This window comes from Pristis pectinata, chromosome 37 (genome assembly GCF_009764475.1).
Source record: "Pristis pectinata isolate sPriPec2 chromosome 37, sPriPec2.1.pri, whole genome shotgun sequence".
Lineage (NCBI taxonomy): Eukaryota > Metazoa > Chordata > Chondrichthyes > Rhinopristiformes > Pristidae > Pristis > Pristis pectinata.
This window is the reverse complement of record NC_067440.1, coordinates 5,070,541-5,094,983: the sequence shown is the minus strand read 5'-3', so window position 1 is coordinate 5,094,983 and position 24,443 is coordinate 5,070,541. Positions and strand designations below refer to the sequence as shown.

General features: G+C 52.0%; 1 protein-coding gene across 2 annotated transcripts in view; it reads right to left on the bottom strand.

The window, feature by feature from the left end:
• The window catches only part of LOC127586586 (lysine-specific demethylase 6B-like), a 213,194-nt gene extending 195,589 nt beyond the window's left edge, over positions 1-17,605 (bottom strand). For both annotated transcript variants that reach the window (XR_007958709.1, XM_052044654.1), the window contains exons 1-2: positions 17,316-17,605; positions 2,534-2,636 (exon numbers count right to left, since the gene is read on the bottom strand). The gene's annotated coding sequence lies outside the window, so the exon portion shown is untranslated. The remainder of the gene's footprint in view (positions 1-2,533; positions 2,637-17,315) is intronic.
• Between the last annotated feature and the right edge of the window lie 6,838 nt (positions 17,606-24,443).

Sequence of the window (24,443 nt, the reverse complement as noted above, 5' to 3'; positions counted from 1 at the left end):
GAGAGGAGAGAGAGAGAGAGAGAGTGAGAGAGAGCGCGAGAGCGAAAAGCTGTCTTGCATTTTATTCTTTCAACCACTATCCTCCATCATAAACACACAGGAACAGGCCCTTCGGCCCACAATATCTGTGCCGACTATGATGCCAAATTGAACTAAATCTCTTCTGCCTGCACATGATCCACATCCCTCCAGTCCCAACATCTAACAGCCTCTTAAACCCCACTATCATATCTGCCTCCACCTCCACCCCTGGCAGCCCGTTCGAGGCACCCACCACTCTGTGTAAAAAAACTTGCCCCGCACATCCCCTTTAAACTTTCCCCCCTCTCACCTTAAATACATGTCCTCTAGTATTTGACCTGGGATAAAGATACCGGCTGTGTACCCTATCTATGCCTCTTATAACCTTACAAACATCTGTCAGATCTCCCCTCAGCCTCTGACACTCCAGGGAAAAAAAAACAACCCAAGTTTGTTCAACCTCTCCTTATAGCACATGCCCTCTAATCCAGGCAGCGTCCTGGTGAACCTCTTCTGCACCTCTCTCCAAAGCCTCCACGTCCTTCCTGTAACAGGGCGACCAGAACTGTACACAATACAGCAAGTGCGGCCTAACCAACGTTTTATACAGCTGCAGTGTAGCGGTTAGCATAACGCTATTACAGCACCAGCAACCCGGGTTTAATTCCCGCCGCTGTCTGCAAGGAGTTTGTATATTCTCCCAGTGTCTGTGTGGGTTTCCTCCGGGTGCTCCGGTTTCCTCCCACGTTCCAAAGACGTATGGGTTAGGAAGTTGTGGGCATACTATGTTGGCGCCGGAAGCGTGGTGACACTTGCGGGCTGCCCCCAGAACAACCTACGCAAAAAGATGTATTTCACTGTGTGTTTCGATGTACATGTGACTAATAAAGAAATATCTTAAACCTCTCTGCTCAGAGTCTATTTATCTAGCTCGGTGTTACATCTAAAGTAGTCCATTCATTTGTTGAATTCTTGGACAGATTCTTGTGCAGAACTGTTGTACACACTCCAGAAGTTTACCTGCTTCCAAGGCCAACCAGTCTACTCTCCTAATTGGTGTGAAAGATAAATGCCTCATTAAATGCTTTGCCAAAAACAAGCTGCTGGAGGAACTCAGAGGGTCAGGCAGCATCCGTGGAGGGAGATGGACAGTCCAGACCCTTCATCAGAGTCCAATGTTTGAGGTCCAAGACCCTGCATCAGAACTGACAAAGGTTCTCGACCAGTTCTGTCAAAGGGTCTTGTCCACAAATCATTACTGCTGTCTCTCTCTCTCCCCCCACAGAAGCTGCCTGACCTGCAGAGTGTTTCCAGCATCTTCTGATTTTGTTTCAGATTTCCAGCATCCGCACAGGTTTAATTTTCTGTCCCTCCCTAGTCCAGATGGAGGGTCGAGACCCAGAACGTTGACTGTTCTCCCCCTCCCTCCCCCCCACCCCACACAGATGCTGCTCGACCTGCTGAGTTCCTCCAGCAGGTTGTCAGTTGCTCCAGATCCTAGCATCTGTGGTCTACATTGAATCCTTTACCACATGTCAGTCTAGTTTCCGCATTGATACGTTCTGCCACTCCACAGCCGCTACGACCCCCGCTGGAGACGTTAATACTATTCCAGGAGAGAGAGAGAGAGAACAGGCAGAGCCCACGGGGAAGAGGGAGAGTGTGAGGGCCCTGAGGGGCGGTGTAGACGGTGCACGATTCGGGCACAGACAGCATGTGATCCCAAGGGAAAGACTGAGCCAGGACTTGTATGAAGGACAGACCAGGATCCCAGGAGGGCTCAGGGATGAGATCACAAGTGAGTATGTGAGAGGAGGTGTGCGTGAGGGAGCACACTTGGGGGGGCGGAATGCGGACTGGAGTAGGTAAGATGCAGAACCCAAGTTGGTGGGGGTGATGCGGACCGGAGTGGGGTGGGGGGTGGTGGGGGGAGTCAGAGTGGGGTGGGGAGTTGTGGGCCAGAGTGGTAGGGGCAGGGGGAGGAGGAAGACACGGACTGGAGTGGGGTGGGGAGAGGGGAAGGAAGACACGGACCGGATTGGGAGGGGGTGGGAGGAAGACGTGGACTGGAGTGGGGGAGACACAGATGAGGACTAAGGCGGGTGGGGGGTGGGGTGGGTGGTCCAGCGTGGGACGATGTTGCTGTTCAGGCCGCACTCCTCCAGTCTGGGCTCATGCTGAACACACCCAACCCCCACTCTGACAGAGACAGGGGTGGAGCCTCGCTCCTGAGGGCATCACTGACTGCACCATCCCTAAATGGCCTCAGCCTGGGCTTGCTGCCATTCTCAGAGAGAATTTAACCAGGATCAGAGTCCCCTACCCCGAGGACATCGGTAAACCACAATCCAAAACTTCAGAGTCACTGCTCCCAGTCAAAAAGAAACCTCAATTCCAGATCATCCAAGTTCCTCAGCAGCCCAGGCGGGATTTGAACCGGGTCTCTAGGCTGCGAGCCCAGTGACATAACCACCGCACCGTTACCACACCCACAAGAGATGCCGTCACCTACCTCAGGGATCAGGGGCGGCAGCAGCCAGTCCCTGCTGCTTCCGAGAGACCACGAGAGGCCGGCAGAATCCACCGGATACATCCGCCCACATCTGAAGCCGGACCTGCGGAATGAACACAAGGGCCATTAACCCGGTGACCGAGGTGGTTAATGGTGCTCATGTCTTTGTACATCACCTGTCTCCTGGACAACCCTGGCCTCAGCCTGCTGGGAAAGGGAAGGAAGGGAACCTCCTATCTAACAGTGACATCTCAGAGGACCTTAAAAATCAAAGGTGAAGGGCACAAGAGAGGCGGCGGCCACTTGCGGGTGTAAACATACCGATGAGCAGTCGACAATCGGACTTCACAAGGTGACTGACCCACTGCACTGGGGAAGGAACAACCCTCCCCTAACTCTGGGTTCAGGAACTAGAGCCAACCCCGCCACCTATAAGGCACCCCACCCAACCACACGGCACCTCCTGTGCCCTGGCACAGAGTTCAGATGCTTGTGCTCAAGACCCCGGTGCTAGACTTGAACCCATACCCCTTACTCCGACCTTGACACCTTCCCGGTGACCGAGCTCTTTGGGACAGGGGGTGGGGGGGGGGGGGGGGAAAGAGGGGGAGAAAACAGGGGGCTTTGGCTAAAGACAAATTTTCACCAGAATCTTACAGCGTTAACCAGGTCAACTACATCACTTCAGTGTAAATGAGTAAAAAGTCCAGCATTGAGGTATGGCTGAAAAGCCTGTTGCTGTGATGTTCGACTCTATGACTACAAAGCCTGAGATATTCGTATCAGAAAGACCAGAAAATGCGAGCATTTTTCGAGAGATTAAGAAGTGTTAGTGTTACAAGTTGGCAACTTTTCTTCTGGACTGGCTCATCCTCAAACGAGCAGGAGCGGCAGGTTATCTGAAGTTGTGTTTAACTGTGAGCCCCGAGGTCTGCCACAGAAGCTGTTCCCCAAGATCACAGTGGCACTGCCGGCTCAATACAAGAGGTGAATGAGAGGGGGGAGCTGCGCTTTGCGACGAGGTTCCATAAAACAGCCCTACCACCACTTCACTGCTCCAATTCATCCCAGACAGCAGGTTCGAAACCCACCCTGGCAGAATAAAGTTTGGAAAACCTGAAATTCTGTCTCTCACATACAACCACATCAACTTCTGCAGAGGATAGAAGAGCATCGGGGGGTTGAAAAGAAGAAACACTTAATGGTGAATGGATTTCCAAACCTTCTTGAATTTTTTTTTTGAGATGGAGACCAGATAATGATGACGATGGGGATACAATTTATCTAGATTTTGATAGAAGCGCACAAGATAAGATTTTATATGAGGCACAGATAGCGTAGATCGAATCTTTCCCCGCCCCACGGTAAGGGTATCAAAAACGAGAGGGGGTTGGTTTAAGGTGAGAGGAAGTTTTAAAAAGGGGATTTAGAGGGGAAAGTTTTTAATCCCACACACACACACACACACACACACACACACACACACACACACACACACACAGAGTGGTTGATGACTGGAACCCGCTCTGCATTGAAGAGGCATTTAGACAGACACAGATAGGCAAAGCACAGAAGGATATGGTCCTAAATGCGGGCAAGTGGGATAAGTGTAGATGGGCAAAAAAACTCAGTTACAAGCTGAACTTCCGTGGTTTACAATGACAAACCCTGCGATATACATATCAAAAAGATCAGGAAGTGCTGGAAATACCCAGCAGCGTCTGTCGAGAGATGGAAAAAAAGATGTTTCACAAGTTGACAACCTTTCATCTGAACCGGCCCATTCTCACACGAACAGGAACAGCAGGTTATCTGAAACTTCTGTGTTCAATTGTGAGCCCCAAGGTCTGTAAGTGAAGCTGTTCATTAAGCACAGTGGTTTTGCCCGCCCAATGCAAGAGGGTAAAGGTTTGGCTGCAGAGTGTAATATTTCAAATATTTATTTTGTATTTCCTTGTGGCGAGGGAGGCCTTTTGGCCCATCGAGTCCATGTTGGCTCTCCAAGCAATCCCATTCAATTTACTTCCCTGTAACCCATTCTCATCAACCTCCCCCCCCCAGATTCTACCCCTCACCCACACACTAGGGGGGCAATTTAGGCAATTTACAGCGGCCAATTAACCCACTGACCCCGCACGTCGTTGGGATGTGGGAGGGAACCGGAGCACCCGGGGGAGGGGGGGGGGCCACCCACGCGGTCACAGGGAGAACGTGCAAACTCCACACATATGGTGCCAGAGGTCAGGATCGAACCTGGGTCTCTGGCGCTGTGAGGAAGCGGCCCTACTGGGCTGCCCGGAGCCCTGACAGTTCAAGGCGCAAGGGACACAGGCTCACAGCTAACGGAGACATGAAGGAGATGTCATTCTATGTAGTCTGGACACAAACTCATTGAATACAGCAACAAAAACCAACAGGGCTTCCAAAAGGGGATGAAGAGAGGGTAATTGGCCCGGCTAACTCCTTCACCAATGGCTCAGCAGAGGTGGGAACCGGTGGCCTGACTTGCTCTGGGTAGGGATGTGATGAGAGGGATTCACTGTTGAACCACCCCGAGGTGGTGATCCACCGCCCTCCTGTGGGCATGGCCGGTACAGCAGCAACCAGGGAGCAGCGAGGGTCAGAGGAGGGGGCGCTTACTAATTTATGTTGTCTGCCCTATTGGACACTGAGAGGGTGGAGCCATAAATTCATACAGCAGGCCCTTCGGCCCACCGCGTCCATGCTAACCGTCAAGTACCCATGCACACTAATCCCATTAACCAGCACTTACTGTTTGAAGTCAAAGTCGAGTTTACTGTCATGTGCACAGATACAGGGGCAATGAAAAACTTACTTGCAGCAATATCACAGGCACAGAGCAGCAGATACATAACATTCACAAGAAAAACAAATTATTCACAACTTTTACAAGAAAGAGCACAACTAGAACAAAACAAAAATGTCAAACTGTAGTGCAAAGTGGTCCCCAGCGTTGCTGTACTGAGGCAGTGATTGGGGTTGTGCCGGTTGGTTCAAGAACCGAATGGTTGAAGGGAAGTCGCTGTTCCTGAACCTGGTGGTGTGGGGACTTCAGGCTTCTGTACCTCCTGCCTGACAGCAGCTGCGAGAAGATGGCACGGCCCGGATGGTGGGGATTCAAGTCGGGTCTAGATACTTCCTAATATTGAGTCTCTCTGCCTCTACCCACCCACCCTCCCTTCAGGCAGTGTGTGTCTGTCTGTCTGCAAAATCCTCCGGGTGAAAAGGTTCTTCTTGAGACCCCCTTTAAATCGCTCACCCCTCACCCACTGCCTTGAACCGACCTGAAAAACCTTAGACCTGAGGAACAAAACGTTGACCGTCTGCTTTTCTCCACGGATGCTGCCTGGCCTGCTGAGTTCCTCCAGCATCATCGTGTTTTCCCATCTAGATTCTAGCATCTGCAGAACTTTGTCTCTCCTGAAAAACCTCAGACGATATTTCTCTCTCACAATCTTTCACTAATCTCGTTTATTCTGCACAGATGTAAATTACATAAAATTTATGTTCATTTAAGTTCACGTTACCTTATGTTTTCCCCTGTCCTGTCTAGCTTTGGACAGCTAATGTGCACCGGCCTACACGCATTACCTCAGCTGCAAGTACATGGCTCAGTGCCCAGCTCGAAGCCTACATCTTCAGTCAGCTGTTCAACATGGGGAGCTGACCCCCCCCCCCCCCCCCCCCCCCCCACTCACTCGTGCCCAGGACGCCATGGAGGGGTCACCGGACAGAATAAGAACGAGTCCCATATTTAGGAAATCGTTAGGGTCACATAGCACAGAGGCCCTTCAGCCCATCGAGTCCACCCACCCCATTTGTACCGATCCATTTTATTCTCTTCCCCCCCCCCACCCCCATCAACCACCACACCCCCCCCACCGATTCTACCCCTCACTGGGAACCAATTAACCCACTGACCCTGCACATGGTTGGGATGTGCAAGGTAACCAGAGCTCTCGGGGGAGGAGACCCATGCGGGTCACAGGGAAAGCGTGCAAACTCCACACAGACACACAATATTCTGCATTCAGTTTTTTTTTACTGCATCGATGTACTTATGTACGGAATGACCTGTCTGGATGGCACACCGACAGAAGCTTTTCACTGTGTCTTGGTGCGGTGAATCTGCAGAGAGCAGTGGACACAGCCCGGTCCATCAGACACATCCCTCCCCACCACTGACAGCATCTACAGGAGACCGCTGCCTCAAGAAGGCAACATCCTTCATCAAAGATCCCCACCATCGGGCCACACCATCTTCTCGCAGCTCCCGCCGGCAGGAGGTACAGAAGCCTGAAGTCCCCACCACACCAGGTTCAGGAACAGCTACTTCCCTTCAACCATTCTGTTCTTGAACCGACCCTAACCCTACCTCAGCAACAGAGTGTGAGCGTGAGTGGTCAGTGGGCTAATCAGCGGCTGTGAATTGTGGGTGTGGGGCAGAATCTGGTGGAGAGTTGGTGGAGAATAAAAGGACAATGTAGGATTAGTCGTAGAGTCATCCAGCAGGGGAAACAGGCCCTTCGGCCCCAACTGGTCCGTGCTGACCAAGGTGTCCATCCAGGCTAGTCCCATTTGCCTGTATTTGGCCCATATCCCGCTAAACCTGTCCCGAGTGTCTTTTTCACCGTCGTTATGGTACCTGCCTCAACCACTTCCTCCAGCAGCACGTTCCATATACATACCACCCTTCGTGTGAAAGAAACTGCCCTTCAAGATCCTGTTAAATCTCCCCCCTTCTCACCTTAAACCTGTGCCCTCTAGTTCTTGATTCCCCAACCCTGGGAAAAAGACTGCACATTCACCCTGTGTCCCTCATAATTTTATACACCTCTACAAGGCCACCTCTCAGCCTCCTACACTCCAAGGTAACAAGTCCTTGCCTGGCCAACCTCTCTCTATAACTCAGGCCCTCAAGTCCTGGCATTATCCTCGTAAATCTTTTCTGCAGTTTAATAACATCTTTCCTGTAACAGGGTGACCAAAACTGAACACAATACTCCAAGAGCAGCCTCACCAGCGTCCCGTACAACTGCATCACGTCCTCCCAACTCAATGCCCTGACAGATGAAGGTCAGCATCCAAAAGCCTTCTCCACCACCCTGTCTACCTGTGACTCCACTTTCAGAGAACCTTGTACCTGAACTCCAAGGTCTCTGTTCCCCGACACTCCCCAGGACCCTACTGTTCACTGTCAAAGTCCTACCCAGATTTGACTTTCCAAAAAATAAAAGCAACACCTCGCACTTATCCGAATTAAACTGCATTTGCCACTCCTCGGCCCACTTACCCAGCTGATCAAGATCCCCACCCCCATTGCAATTTTTGATAACCTTCACTGCCCACCATTGTAGTGTCATCTGCAAAGTGCAATTAGTGTCAAATGGATGTGGGAGGGAACCGGAGCACCTGGGGGAAACCCACGCGGTCACAGGGAGAGCAGTGCAGCCCGTGTGGAGTTTGCACGAAGTGGGACAAGGGGCCTGCACCGTGTTAAAGCTCTCGATGACCGATGAAGAGGTCGTCACCGTGGTTCCACACCAGCCATCTGCAGCCTAGTGACCGGGCAGTGCCTCCAGTGTTGTAACGGAGCCAGGGTTTATTCACCGCCTGTCAAGGTGACGTTCTGTAAAACTCTTTTCATTCCTTCTGACATGATGTCCTAACGAGACGGTCCCTGTTCCTGCATTAATGTCCCCCCCACCACCCCTGCCAGCTCACCGCCTCTACAACGTAGGAGTTACCCCCCCCCCCCCCCCCAAGTCTCATTTACCCCACCTAGTCATACACAACTTAACCCCCTCACACCTCGTGCACCTGTGGGGCAAGATCAAGTACAACCGGTCTTCTAACATCTGGGAGGACCTATCCTGGGCCCAGCACATGGATATAACCATGAAGAAGGCACGCCAGCACCTCCACTTCCTTAGAGGTTTGAGGAGATTTGGCAGGTCATCGAAGACTGACAAACTTCTACAGGTGTACAGCGGAAGGGATTCTGACTGGTCGTATCGCGGCCTGGTGTGGGAACTCCCGACGCACAGGAACGCAAGAGGCTACAGAGAGAGGTGGGACGGCCAGTTCCACCATGGGTACAGCCCTCCCCGCCATCGAGGGCATCTACAAGAGGCAATGTCTCAGGAAGGTGACGCCCATCATCAGGGACCCCCACTGCCCGGGCCGTGCCCTCTTCTCGACACTGACATCAGGCGGGAGGTACAGGAGCCTGAAGACCCCACACCTCAAGGTTCAACAACAGCTTCTCCCCCGCTGCCGGCAGGTTCTCAAACCCACCTGAAAAACCCCAACACTGTCCCGGACTGGATTTCCCCACAACTTGCACTGATGTCGTTATTTTAGTCTGCAAGTTACATTAATTAATGTCGAGGTAATTTATGTCTGTAATGCACCGTGCTGCTGTTGCAGAGCGCTAGTTTTCGTAGCATTTATACCCTGGGTGTGTGTGCCCGTGACAATTAACTCCAACTTGGCATGACACTGGGACAGTCCTGGAGACACAGATGTTGGAACCTGGGGCACACACAAAACTCCGGAGGGCAGCATCCGTGGAGGGAAACGGATGGTCGACGTTTCAGGTCGAGACGTCCCGATGAAGGGTCTTGACCCTGAAACAACGACCGGGGCGGGCGGGTCGGGTGGCACCCGCACTCGATGTGGCCAAACCCCCCACCAGGCGGCGCCTCCGCTCACTTCCACACTCCGGAGACGAGCAACAGTAAAATTCCAATGGTCCGGCTTCCGATCCGATCGCTCGGGAATATCGTACCTGCCTCCACCACCACCCCTGGCAGCACATTCCAGGCACCCACCCGTGTAAAATAACCTGCCCCACACATCTTTCCCCCTCTCACCTTAAATGCACGTCCTCCAGTATATTAAATGCTCCTGCCGCAGCCCCTCCCCCTCACCTCTTTACACCGACTATCTCCCCTTGATCTTTCAGCCCAGATGAAGGGTCTCACCCCAAAATGTCAACCGCCCCATTTCCCTCCACAGATGCTGCCCGACCCGCTGAGATCCCCCAGCGGTTTATCCGATGCTCTGGCATCGGACTCACTGGGAATGTGGCTGGAGTCGGGAACTGCAGGGATCAGGAACGTGGGTGGGTCTACGCCAGGGTCCGGACTGCTTCCCTGTATCCCGCTCCCGTTGAACTGGTACATTGGAAAATTTATCATATCACTGTGACATGTGGATAAAGGTGGAGATAAAGTGCGTCGGGGTATTAATTGGAGTAACATCCAATAGTCCAGAAAATCTACCAGTCATAGAGTCACACAGAATGGAAACAGGCCCTTCGGCCCAACTGGACCATGCTGACCAAGATGCCCATCTAAGCTAGTCCCATTTGCCCCGTATCCCTCTGAACCTTTCCTGTCCACGCACAAGTGCTTCACAAATTTTACTATTACACCTGCCTCAACCACTTTCTCTGGAAGCTCATTCCACACACCCTATCACCCCCTGGGTGAAGATTTTCCCCCTTGGGTCCCTTTTAAATCTTTCCCCTCTCACCTTAAACCACGATTCCCCTTCCTTGGGAAAAAGACAGTGCAGTCACTCTATCTATGCCCCTCATGATCTTATACACCTCCACAAGGTCACCCCTTAGTCTCCTACACTCCAGGGAATAAAGTCCCAACCTCTCCCTATAGCTCAGGCCCTCGAGTCCTGGCAACATCCTCGTAAATCTTCCCTGCATGCTTTCCAACCTTCAGACACCACAAAGTCCTGAGAGCGGTGGATTATCAGAGTTTTACTGTATTTGGGTAAATACATGTTCAACGCACAGTCTACATTGGTACCACTTGAACAGCTGTTATGATAACGAACTAGTTTACAGATTTTCCAAATATGACATTTATGCAGTAGGTATCTGATCAGTTTAGGAAAGGATTGAATTTCGAGACGACTTTTCTTTCAGTAAAAATTTTGGAAATCAGAGAGTTAGAACACAGAACATTACAGCACAGAACAGGCCCGTCGGCCCACGATGTTGTGCCAACAGAGTTAGTCCCTCCTACCTACAGGATGCCCATATCCCTCTATTTTCATGTGTCCATCCAAACCCCTCTTAAAAGCCCCCAATGAGTTTGCCTCCACCACCCTATCAGGCAACGCATCCCAGGCATCCACCACTCTCTGTTAAAAAAAACGTACCCCTCACGTCTCTTCTGAACCTACCCCCTCTCACCTTAAATGTTGAAATACATTCTAGGCCTTTCTTTCCAGAGTATTCCCAAGTACAAAGAGCAGGGAGAGCCACTGCCTCCCAGCCCCAGGTTTGATCCCAACCGCCACTGTGTGCACGTGTGTGACATGCGGGGTCGGTGGGTTAATCGGCCGCTGTAAATTGCCCCCCTCAGTGTGGTTGGGGGGGTAGAATCTGGGGGGAGTTGATGGGAATGTGGGGAGAATAAAATAATTGTAAATAGTCAGTGTGAGTGAACAGCAAAAGAATCAAAGGGTTGACAGGCCAGTGAGAGAGACTACAGGGGCGCAGGGGAATGTGTTGGGGGAGAAATGGAAACAGGTCTGCGGGACCCGATGGGCTGAATGGCCTGTGTCACAGTAATTGGTTGTTGCAAGAACAGCTTTGGAAATGGGAGATAGATTTCCCCAGAGAGACCTGGCAAAAGTCCTCACATCATCCACACATTATAGAACACAGAACAGCGCAGCACAGGAACAGGCCCTTCGGCCCACAGTGTCTGTGCCGACCACGATGCCAAATTAAAACCAAATCCCCTCTGCCTGCACAAGGTTCATATCCCTCCATTCTCTGCATATTCGTGTGTCTAACTAACAGCCTCTTAAATGCCTCTGTTGTATCTCCCTCCCCCACCACCCCTGGCAGCCTGTTCCAGGGACCCACCGCTCTCTGTGTAAAAAAACTTTTCCCGCACATCTCCTTTAAACTTCCCCCCTCTCACCTTGTTCCATTCCCACCTTGGGAAAAATATACTAGCTGTCTACTCTGTCTATGCCTCTATAAACCTCTGTCAGGTCTTCCCTCAGTCTCCGAAGTTCAAGAGAAAGCAATGCAAGATTGTCCAACCTCTCCTCATAGCTCAAGCTCTCTAATCCAGGCAATATCCTGGTGAACCTCTTCTGCACCCGCTCCAAAGCCTCCACACCCTTCCTGTAATGGGGCGACCAGAACTGCATGGCAATATATCATTCCCACGAATAATCACATGACAATAAAAACCTGCCCTCTGCCCAACTTCTGGCAGCTCCACGGAACCTTGTGTGGCTGTTCGATGGGGCAGGATGAGGGGAAAAATCAGACCTCAAGTTCCGGGAAATGAAGTAGGGAGCGTGTGACCAGTGGGGTTGGGCCCATTACACTCAGGTGGATCACCGGGGGGAATTAAAGAGGAGAGAGATAAATTGTTCAAAGATTGGGCAATTGAGGGCTGTGGGAATAGATGAGGTCTGGGGCAGATCAGCCATGAATTGGTGGGGTAGGATTGAGGGGCCGAGTGGCCTACTCCTACTTGCTTACGAGCAGCATGGAGTCACAGCACGGAGACAGGCCCTTCTGCCTATCCCGATCAAGATTCCCATCTAAGCTAGCCCCATTTGTCTGTGTTTGGCCCATATCCCTCTGAACCTTCCCTATCCCTATACCCGTCCAAGTGTCTTTTAAATGTTGTCAATATATCTGCCTCAACCACTTCCTCTGGCAGCTCGTTCCATATACACACCACCCCCGGGTGAAAAAGTTGTCCCTCAGGTCCCTATTAAATCTTCCCCCTCTCATCCTAAACCTGTGTCCCCTAGTTCTTGATTCCCCAACCTTGGGGAAAGGAATATGCACATTCACCCTGTCAATGCCCCTTATGATTTTGTACACCTCTATAAGATCTTGTACACACACACACACACACAAAATACAAGAGAACAGAAGCAAGCTGCAGTTTAACAATAAATACTTAATCTGAGTACAACTGCAGTGTACAAAGTCACAGACAGTAAAATTCTTGCCAGTTTGTACATGTTTTGCTACAGCATTTCCGTAAAATTGAACAAAAGCATTTTTATGTCCATTTGTTTGTTGTTTCAGGAACTGGCCACAACTGGGAAGGCCAGGATTTATTCCCCACCCTCGTCTCTCTCCTCCCCCCCCCCCCCCACCAAAGCACTGTGTCAAACCCACCAATAGGTGTGGAGGTACCCTCAGACTTCAGCTTGGGATAGCTGCAAATTCCCGGCAGGAGCCGGTTCTGGTAACTCCCCCTTGGGACATTCCATGAAGAGTGGGGAAAAAAAACCAGATAATAATGGTCCAAATATTCATGATTCATGCAAAGAATTTAACGCAAAGTATGTCATAGAGGAACTCTAAATTTCAATAAAAATTTTAGTCTAAATGTTAAGTGTTAAGTTGGTTCTGCTCAGCAATAGGCAATGATTTTCCACTGTTAATTAGAATGAAGAGATCTAGGAACTGTCTGAAAGACTGCAAGCTGTTCTATTCCTGGCTGGGGGCAAGGAAGGGCTATCCACCTCTGGATACTCTACCCCACACCATGTACCCTGATACACTCACCACTGCTCCCAAGATCCTCTCTCCCCCCTCCTCTCCAAAGACACTGGTTCTCTCTGAGAACCTGGCACCCACCAGTGTTGCCTGCCCCAAATTGTCTCATGGACATTTGACTGTGCGAGGCATCACAGTCACACCTGATCCCGATCGCCCACGGAGGGCGAGGGGGCTGGTCCAGCTGGGTGGGGACTGGGGACATGTTACCAGTCACAAATGTCCCACCCAATACAGATGTGGGGAGGATCTGCAGGGGACAGGTGCAGAAGCTGTGCTCTGACACACTTGATTGTAAAGCCTCTTTTACACACAGACACACGAACGCAATCACCCTTGCACATGCCTGCTCGTGCATAGTTTCTCTTGCACGCACACTTGGTTGCAGTGGTTCTTCCAAAAACATTTGGATTCAGTGGCTCTTGCACACTGACACAATCACTCTTGCTCACTTTTCCAGTGGGTGCATATAAAGGCTCTTGCACAGCTATGCTCACGGATACAGTTGCTCTTGTGCACAGACATGGACACAGTGGCCCTCGCACACTCATGTACACATGGATACAGTGCCCCTTGCACACACACTTGGATTCAGTGGGTCCTACACACACACACACACACGGGCAGAATCACTCTCGCACATGTGTACACTTGACACATTGTCTCACAATTGCTCTTGCACACACGGATGCAGTGGCTCTTGCATGCACACAATGGACCTACGCACACGTGGAAAGTGTGCCTCTCGTGTACACACACATTTGGATGCCATGCCTCTCAGAAACACATACAGGTAGTGGCTCTTGCACACACCCAGACGCACGCTTGCATATCGTGAGTCCTGTACATGTGCACAGATAGTGCACAAGCAAGGGTGATTGTCTTTTACACACATGCACACTTGGACACAGCACCTCTTACACAGTGTCTTTTGCATGGACACATGGATACAAATACTTGCACATGCATACTGTGGTTCTTGTACAGACATCTATTTGGATACAGTGACTCTTGCACACACAGGCACACTGGGATACAGGGATTCTCTCACACACACACACAAAGGTACACGTGCATGCTTGGACATTGGTTCCTGCATACAGACACACACTTAGATACTGTTGGTATTGCACAGGGACTGAATCACTCTTGCACATGGTTGTGCATACAGTGGCCCTTGTACAAATATGCACCTGGATAGTCACCCTTGCACACACATGCACCCTTTGACGCAGTGGCTCTTCTACACACACACACAGATGCAGTGCCTCTTCTGCACACTGGGATACAGTGCACACACAATCACTTTTACACACAGTGACTCTTGTACATGTGTAGTGGGATAGAGTGGCTTGTGCTCTCACACAGTGGCTCTCACACGTGCAAACACGATTTCACACTTGCACGCACAGTGGTTCTTGCGCAGACATTTGTGCAGATACAATCACTTGCACACATGCACACTTGGATGCAATGGGTCTTGCTCACACTCACATGGATTGAGCAGCTCATGCACACACACTCGGACACAGTGGCTCTGGCGCACAGAAACATCAGTACTCACGCGCACACTTGGACACAGCGCACGCAAGGGCAGGAAACCCTCGGACACACACTAGGATACAGCAGCCCCTGCACACACTCACCAGGACACGGCGGCATTCGCATGTGCACTCGCTCACGGCAGCCCCGCCTGCTCGCTGGGATACAGCGGCCCCAGACCGAGCGGGGTCTGGGGCAGTGACTCCCTCGTGCACACCTGCACCCGTCTCTCGCCCATACACACACTTGCACCCCCGTGCACAGACCTGGCCTCGCACCAGCCTCCACTGAAAACAACTGAAACCGGCGACGGTGTCTGACTGCAGGCACCCAGGTGAGGTTGGGACCCTGACCTTGAGGTACAAGGCTGTGGGCAAATCCCTCCAGTTCTTATTCTTGTATGGAATTTTTTTGTTTTGAAAAAGAGAGGATTTAAAAAAAATCCCATTGGAGCAACTTCAGGGAGAGGGGATACATCCAGCTGCCCCCTTCCCACAGGATCGGGTATCTCCTTGGAGTGTTTAACGAGTGCCAGGGTGGGTCCTGTGGGAGACTGTCCCGGTGCAGGACTACACAACTGGACCTTCAGCCCTTCCTGACAGCGCTGGCTCTTTCAGGAAGAGTTTCCCAACTACCTCCCTGCTCTCTCTCTCTCCCACAACCCGAGGGGTTGACCCAGGCAATTCCTGCCCCGTCCAGGAGACTTATGAGGCAAGGTTTCGTTTTAAACACGCAGAGAGGAGTGGGTGCCTGGAACGGCTGCTGGGGGCAGGCAGATACGATCGAGGCTGTTAGACATGCGAACAGGCAGGGAACAGGGGGATATGGATCACGTGCAGGCAGATGTGAACAGTTTGGATTGGCATCACGGTCAGCACAGACTCGGTAGGCTGAAGGGCCTGTTCCTGTGCTGTACTGTTCCCTGCAACCTTAATGCGGGGAAGATCTCACAGTAAAATAACTGGGTGCTGAAGCATTGATTCTCCGCAGAGGTTAACACTGAAACCAGCCAAACAGGAGAGGCTCAGTGCAATGAGAACCATCTTCTCGCTGCAGGACTCATCACCAAACTCTCCAACTTCCCTTCCCTGTGCGTATCAGAATACTAACTCTGACGTTCTCCTCCCTCGCTGCTGGTACACCGTGACCTGCTATATGCAGCACTTCGTCAAACTGAATAAAAACGCCCTGCCTTTTCTGTTCCAAAAAACTAGGGGGCATAGGTTTAGGGGGAAAGATTTAAAGGGGACCTGAGGGGCAACTTTTTCCACACAGAGGGTGGTGAGTGTATGGAACGAGCTGCCAGAGGAAGTGGGTGAGGCAGGTATAACAGGATCATTTAAGAAGCACTTGGATAGGTACATGGAGGGGCGGGGCTTGGAGGGATATGGACCGAACGCAGGAAATTGGGACTAGCCGGGTAGACGCCGTGGTCGGCATGAACTGGTTGGGCCAAAGGGCCTGTATCTGTGCTGGAGGAACTCAGCAGGTCGAGCAGCATCTATGGAGGCAGAGGGATAGTCAGAGTTTTGGGTCGAGATTGTACATCAGGATGTCAACCAATTCCCCCCCCCCCCCCCCCCCCCCAAGATGTTGCTGGACCCACTGAGTTCCTCCAGCAACTGGTTTCCCAGGTTCCGGCACCTGCAGTCTCTGGTATCAAAACTTTGTCTCTCAACTGCTCCCTTTCACAATTTATCCCCGCTGCAACCCTGGCCTCACCTCATCATTCCCTCTCACACTTTCTCTGCAATTTACCACCAACTCTTCTCCCACCCCTTCCCCAAGCCCGATCATGGATCTTCCACCCGAAACACTGACTCAGTTCCCCTCCCCACAGAAGCTGCCCGGCCCCATGAGTGTTTCCTACTTTCCCTTCCAAATCTTTCCTCCCCTTTTTACCCCCCCCCATAAAAATGAACAGAGGCACACAAAACAAAAACTTGCCCGGGAAGGCAGCGCTTGGCCCCAACACAAGCCATCCACTTCTGCAAATGGCAGGGTCTACAGAGGCCACCGGCGCCCAGCTGTGATCTGATTGGAGTACCCCCACCCACCTCCTCCTGACTCTGGGATCTTGCTGCCCCCCTCCCCCCCAAAAGTCTTAGCCTACTCCCGGGGACACAAATCTCCCGTCCCGTCCCGTCCATGAGGCGGGTGCCAGCCCACCACCGCCACGTGGACCTCGGGCGCCCTCTGCTGCCAACCTCCCTTTCTCCCGGGGACCGATTCCGCCCCCCAACCCGCTGCGAAAAAAAAAGAGAAATCTGTAAAATAAACCGCGCCAGTCTCAAAACCACATGACAGTAGGGAAAAAAAAGAGAGAGAAAAAACTGCGACACTCCTAGGCCGTGAATAATTTTTATTATTAAGGAGGGAGGAGGAGGGGGGGGGTCCCTGTCTAAATCCATTCTACTCACCTCCTCCCCTCCCCGAATTAAAAAAAATCAAGGGCTATAGTTTCAAACACCCCCCACCAGGACAAAAATATTTCAACAATTATGATCTGTAGGCGCAGGATACATTAGAACCGATTCAGTAACAAAATATTCAACAGATACATTCCCGAAATTGTATCAACGTTCCACTGAATGGAATGTTACGCCTTTAAAAGTTACATTACGTTCCATTTTTTGTCAATTTCATTACCTGTTTTGCAACATCTCTCCCGTTGACTGGCAGCGCTGCAGCCACGCAATGTTAAAAAACTGTTACAGTCTCAAGATTAGGGCACAAAAAAAAAATTTGATACACCGACTGCATCCCAGAAGATGATCCTCCACCGGCAGCCCCTTCCCCTCAACAGCCCACCCCCGCCGTAGGTAGGTGGGTGGGAAAGAGAGCAACTCTCGGAGAGCAGGTTAATCAGAGTCTCTCCGGGGTGACGGAAGGGGTTGCAGAACACCCCTGGAAAGTTTAGCAAGCTCCAATTGCGCAGTTTCTTTCACTCACTCCTCTCTCTAATAAACAGCCCCTCCTCCCTCGACTTTCCCTGTGCTGCAGTCGATACACGTCTGAGCAACAAGCTCCTGCCATACAATTTAAAGCGACACTGCCCCCTCAGAACCTGCAAATCGAAATCGGCCTCGCCGCGGGGATGGTGGATTAAAACATCCCCCCCCCAACTTCTCCAACCACCCCCCCCCCTCGAAAAATTCCGACAGGCACTCTCCAATAGAATTGAGATAAAAGTGCGCCACACTGTCATCTTCCATGGCAGATTTTTTTAAAACAACATGTCACTTTTTCAAAAATTTTCAACAGTTTAAATCAGGGATTTGGGAAATGGGGAGGGGTTTGGAAACGGGTAAGGTTCTGAGGTGGATGCTGACGGGATGCTTCCAGCCTCCCCCCTTCTCCAGTGCACGACCACGGGGGGAGATATTTCCCCTCCCGCCGGTGTGCTGAATCCCTGCCGTTGTCTTCCCCAGAGGGTGGATCCGTGAACATATTCGAGGCGAGGGGCTGAGAGAGGGGGCGTGGGGCTTTAGTTGGAAGTGGTGGGGGGGGGGGTACGTGGGGAACCGGCTCGGATCAGGAATGGTCTCGATGGGCCGAATGGCCGTGCCCCTGCTCCTACGTCGTGTGCTCTCCGGGCAGTGTTCCGGGCCGGAGAGCACACGACGTAGGAGCCTTCAGTGCAGCGTAAGGGACCTGCAGGGCCATAATCTCCAGTCCTGATCACAAAACTCCTCAGGACACGAAGCAGCCCGGGTGTACACAGCAAGATCTGGCGAGCATTCCGCTCAGGGGCAGGTGACATTATAGATTTCCAGGCAGCGACCTTGTCCGACTGGAGAGTCCAACCACCCGCCCTTGATGTTCAAAGGCATTCACATCACCCAAAGCCACCCCCTCCCTATCACCTTCCTGGGGTCACCCTTGATCAGAACCTCATCCGGACCAGCCACAGGGTGCAGGTCAGAAGCTGGGGGGCCTGTGGTGAGGGACTCACCTACTGACACCCCAAACCCTGTCCACCATGTACAGGGCACAGGTCAGGAGTGTGACGGGACACTCCCCAAACACACCCCCGTCCCCAAAACACTCCACCCCCCTCCCCAGACACTCCATCCCCTCTCCCCAAACACTCCACCCCCCCCAAACACTCCATCCCCCCTCCCCAAACACTCCATCCCCTCCCCAAACACTCCATCCCCCAGGCAGTGTGTTCCAGGTTCCAACCTGCGTCCCCCCACCAAGGAAAAAAAATCCTCCTCAGTTCCCCTCACTCCCCACCGTAAACCTGTGCAGTCTGGTTTTAGACACCTCTGCTACGGGGTGGGGGGGGGGGGGTGGGAAGAAGTTTCCTACAGTCCAGAGTGTCCATGTCTCTCATAATGGTCAGGGTCTTTCCTTAAAGGAAGGGGACTCTGGAAATTGAACATCAGTGGAGAGCATCCTGACTGGTTGCATCACCGCCTGGTACGGACGCTCCGACACGCAGGATCGCAAGAGGCCGCAGAGGGTTGTAGACTCAGCCAGCTCCACCACGGGCACAACCCTCCCCACCATCGAGAACATCTTCAGAGGTGGTGCCTCAAGAAGGCGGCATCCATCACCAAGGACCCTCACCACCCGGGACATGCCCTCTTCTCGTTACGACCATCGGGGAGGAGGTACAGGAGCCTGAAGACCCACATTCAGCGATTCAGGAACAGCTTCTTCCCCTCTGCCATCAGATTTCTGAACGGTCCATGAATCCATGAACACTGCTTTGTTATTCCTCTTTTGCACGTTTTATTTATTTTTGTAACTTATAGTAATTTTTACATCTTGCACTGTACCACTGGCCACAAAACAACACATCTCATGTCATTTAATTCAGTGATGATAAACCTGGTTCTGAATCTGACCCTGATAAATAAAAAAGAAAGTGCTGGGGATTACTCCGTCGGACAAGCAGCATCTGTGGAAGGACAAACTCCAAGGCAGAGTAAAAAGTTAATGGCAGGGTTCTGGGTTGTGTGGAGGAGCGGAGGGATCTGGGGCTCCAAATCCACAGATCCCTGAAAGTTGCCTCACAGGTGGATAGGGTAGTTAAGAAAGCTTATGGGATGTTAGCTTCCATAAGTCGAGGGATCGAGTTTAAGAGCCGCGAGGTAATGATGCAGCTCTACAAAACTCTGGTTAGACCACACTTACTGTGTCCAGTTCTGGTCGCCTCATTACAGGAAGGATGTGGAAGCATTGGAAAGGGTGCAGAGGAGATTTACCAGGATGCTGCCTGGTTTGGAGAGTATGGATTATGAGGTGAGACTAAGGGAGCCAGGGCTTTACTCTTTGGAGAGGAGGAGGATGAGGGGAGACATGATAGAGGTGTACAAAATATTAAGAGGAATAGATAGAGTGGACAGCCAGTGCCTCTTTCCCAGGGCACCAATGCTCAATACAAGAGGGCATGGCTTTAAAATAATGGGTGGGAAGTTCAAGGGAGATAGCAGAGGAAGGTTTTTTACCCAGAGAGTGGTTGGGGCATGGAACGCGCTGCCGGGGGCGGTGGTGGAGGCAGGTACATTGGTCAAATTCAAGAGATAACTAGATAGGCATATGGAGGAATTTAAAATGAAGGGATATGTGGGAGGAAGGGCTTAGATAGTCTTTGGCGAGGTTTAAAGGTCAGCACAACATTGTGGGCCGAAGGGCCTGCATTGTGCTGTACTGTTCTATGTTCTAGAAGGAGAGTCAACCTTCCGTCAACAGACCGCCCAGGAGAGCTGGGTACATCTTTTCCGACCTTCCGGATTAATTCCTGTGAAGGTATCATTTGTATTGTACCTTTGCCAAACCCGGGACTCCCCAGGTTGACCCACACCTCCTCCCCCCCTACACACCCCCCCACACGCACTCTGTGGCCCACTTGTCAGGGGTGAGTGAAGCTGTGCGGGCGAAAGGTGATCCTGTCGAAGGAAGAGCCAGTCTCAAGGGGCAGGAAGGTCTCTGCGTTCCTGAGTGCCTTCAGTTATTCCAGTTCCTTCTCCTGCTGCTTGGATCCCGTCCCGTCGTTGCTCAACTCCCCCTGTGAGTTACGACTGCCTGCAAATCGGTCATAAGTGGAACTAGTCTGACCTCGTGCCTGTGAGATATGCTTTCACTATTTAAAGAAACATTCACCGCTTCACTGTCCTGGGGTGTCTCCGAGCTGAGGAGGCATCACTTGCGTCTCTCCTCCTGTCCGGTCAAATCGCCTGGATCTCAAACCCTGTAGTTATGCAAAGAGTGTGTTTCGTTCTTCCTTGTGAGGGGGCCGTTCGGCCCATCGAGTCTATACTGAGCAATCCCATTTCCCCCTCCCCGCCCACTAATTTTCCTGTAGGTCTTTTCTTGATGTTGCCCAGGTTCTACCCCTCACCCACACACTAGGGGGGCAATTCTACACACACAGACACACACACACACACACACACACACACACACACACACACACACACACACACACTCAGCGCTGGAGGTCGGGATCGAACCCGGGTCTCCAGCGCTGTGAGGCAGCTGCTCTACCCGCTGCGCCACTGACATGACACAGGGCCCTCTGGGCTGCATTTGTCACCTCACCCACCTCCAATCGTTGACAGAGGTTTGTCAAAGACCTGCGCAAATCCCACCTCCTTCACCCCACCGAGCAATGTTCCCCAGTTATCCCCAGGAAATCCATTCTGCAATAATTTACCAGGAAAGCAAAAGCAAGGTGGTTTCCTGTACTTTTAAACTGTATTCACAGGGTCTTAGTGCACGGACATCGCTGGTAGTTAACATCTGATAATACTTTAATCATCTGACTCTTGGGTGGCCCAGTGGTGACACCTCACCTCAAAGCCGCCACCTCACAGCCCCTGAGACCCGGGTTCGATCCCGACCTCTGGTGCTGTGTGTGCGTGCATGTGCGTGTGTGTGTGTGCGCGTGTGTGTGTGTGTGCACCTTCTCCCTGTGACCGTGTGGGTTTTCCCCCGGGTGCTCCAGTTCCCTCCCACGTCCCAACGACGTGCGGGGTCGGTGGGTTAATCCACCCCCAGTGTGAGGGTGAGGGACGGAATCTGGGGGGAGTTGGTGGAAATGTTGGGGGGAGAATGGGAAATAATTGGGGAAATGAGATTGCTCTGGGAGCTAGCATAGATTCGATGGGCCAAATGTCCTCAGGAACTATGAGGAAACCTTTTTCTAGATGAACTTTTACTGACAATCGAACAGTTTTAAGGATGATTTTGTTTTCGTCCGGATCTCCCAATGAATTGGACGGGGGTTCCCCGTTACCACGGTGGGAACCCCCCCCCCCACAAGCCCCGTCCCGTACACTACCACACTATTTCCTCCCTCTCCCCACCCTGTCTGTCTGTCCCATCCCTCTACTGCTGTCGTCCCTCCCTTCGCTTCTCTCTCAGCCTCGGGCTCTCGGTCCCCTCACGTTCCTCCACCTCCCACCTCCATCCTCCCCTCCCTCTCGAGTAGCTCCCCCACCCCCCCTCAGCCCATGCCCCGGGGCCTGGACGTTTTGATCTCCTCCCCTCCCCATTGTTGGACCTTGTGGGTCACCTCTCACTGGCAAGGTCTCCACCCCATCCTCAGCGGGACCTCCCTACCCCCCCCCCCCCCGAATTACAGCCCTCGTCATCCACGAGGACACGACTGAATCAATATTAAGGCCCAAATGAATTCAGAATGAGGCCATTCAGGCCATCGGCCCATTGCATCAGCCTCCTTCAATTGCGCCACCTAGTGTGTTTATTTACTTCAAAAATAAACTTTATTGCAAATTGTTGAATTGGTTTATTGTTACACATACTGAGGTGCAGTGAAAAACTTTGTTCTGCATGCCATCCATACAGATCATTTCACCACATCAGTACGTCGAGGTAGTACAAGGCAAAAGCAATAACAGAATGCAGAATAAAGTGTCACAGTTACAGAGGGAGTGCGGGCAGACAGACAATAAGGTGCAAGGGCCACGACGAGGTAGATTGTGAGGTCAAGAGTCCATCTTATCGTACCAGGGGACCATTCAATGGTCTTATAAGGGCGGGATAGAAGCTGGTGGTACGTGCTTTCAGGCTTTTGTATCTTCTGCCCAATGGGAGAAGAGAGAATGTCCGGGGTGGGAGGGGTCTTTGATTATGCCGGCTGCTTTACCGAGGCAGCGAGAAGTGTGGACAGAGTCCATGGTGGGGAGGCTGGTGTCCGTGATGTGCTGGGCTGTGTCCACAACTCTCTGCAGTTTCTTGCGGACCCGGGCAGAGCAGTTGCCGTACCAAGCTGTGATGCATCGAGGTAGGATGCTTTCTGCAGTGCAGCAATGAAACTCGGTGAGGGTCAAAAGGGGACATCCTGAATTTCTTTTGCCTCTTGAGGAAGTAGAGGCACTGGTGAGCTTTCTTGGCTGTGGTGTTTATGTGGTTGGACCAGGTCAGGCAACTGGTGATGTTCACTCCGAGGAAGTTGAATCTCTCAATCCTCTTGACCTCAGCACCGTTGATGTAGACGGGAGCATGTACACCACCCTGCTTCCTGAAGTCAATGACCAGCTCTTTTGTTTTGCTGACATTGAGGGAGAGGTTGTTGTCATGACACCATGTCAGTAAGCTCTCTGTCTCCTTCCTGTGCTCTGACTCATCGTTGTTTGAGATACGGCCCACTACGGTGGTGTCAACTGCAAACTTATAGATGGGAGTTAGAGCAGAATCTGGCCACACACTCGGGAGTGTACAGGGAGCTGAGGACGCAGCCTTGTGGGGCACCAGTGTTGAGAATAATCGTGCCGGAGGTGTTGCTGCCTATCCTCACTGATTGCGGTCTGTTGGTCAGGAAGTCAAGGATCCAGTTGCAGAGGGAAATGTTGAACCCCAGGAAGTTTTGAGACGAGTTTGCTTGGAATTTATTGAAGGCAGTGCCATTGTTAATAAATAATAGTCTAAATATATACAGCAAACACAGCAGAATCAGGGCATGTTTTTCATACATTCATTGCGTGATCAAGTTCTTGGATGGCACAATTATTGTGCAGGACCCTAGACTGTGCTCCTTCCCCACGGAGCCTTTGCACCAAGCTTCAGTGCCTCCCTCATCACGGACCCCTGCAGCCTGGAATGTGCCGGTCGGCAGCATTCCCTGACAGACAACTCCTTCCACTGGGAGACCAGCAAGCTTCGGGCAGACCAAAGTGGGTCTTTCACCGAGTTGATGATCTTCCAGCAGCAGTCGATGTCTGTCTCGGTGTGTGTGTGTCCCCGGGAACAGCCCGTAGATCGGAGAGCCCTCTGTTACACAGCTGCTCGGGATGGACCTCAATACGGACCCTCGCATCCTTCTCCAGACCTTATCTGCAAATCCACAGACCACAAAGAGGTGGGTGACCGTCTCACCTCCCTTGCAGCCGTCCTGAGGGCAGCGTGCGTTGGGAGTGAGACTCCGACCGTACAGAGAGGATCTGACGGCGGGGGAGGTCACCCTCACTGCCAGCCCAACGAGGTCTCGGTGCTTGTTGTTGAACTCTGGCCATGGGATGTCCCGCCGGATGGTTTGGATGGTCTGCTCGGGGGAACCACCCCACAGGATCCACCATGTCCTACCCTACAGGGCCTGCAGGACGTCCCGTGCTGACCACCGCCCGGTGGATGTGGTCAGAGGGGTTTTCCTCTGAAGGACGGGTGGTGCGGCAAAGTCTAACTGAATGGGACATTGTACGGCACTGAGGGCAGGCCCGTCCTTCACAACACCGGGAGAACCTCAGCACGCAGTGACACTTGGTGTTTGTGTACTTCAGTTCTACGCACAGCTCGATGCGGTCA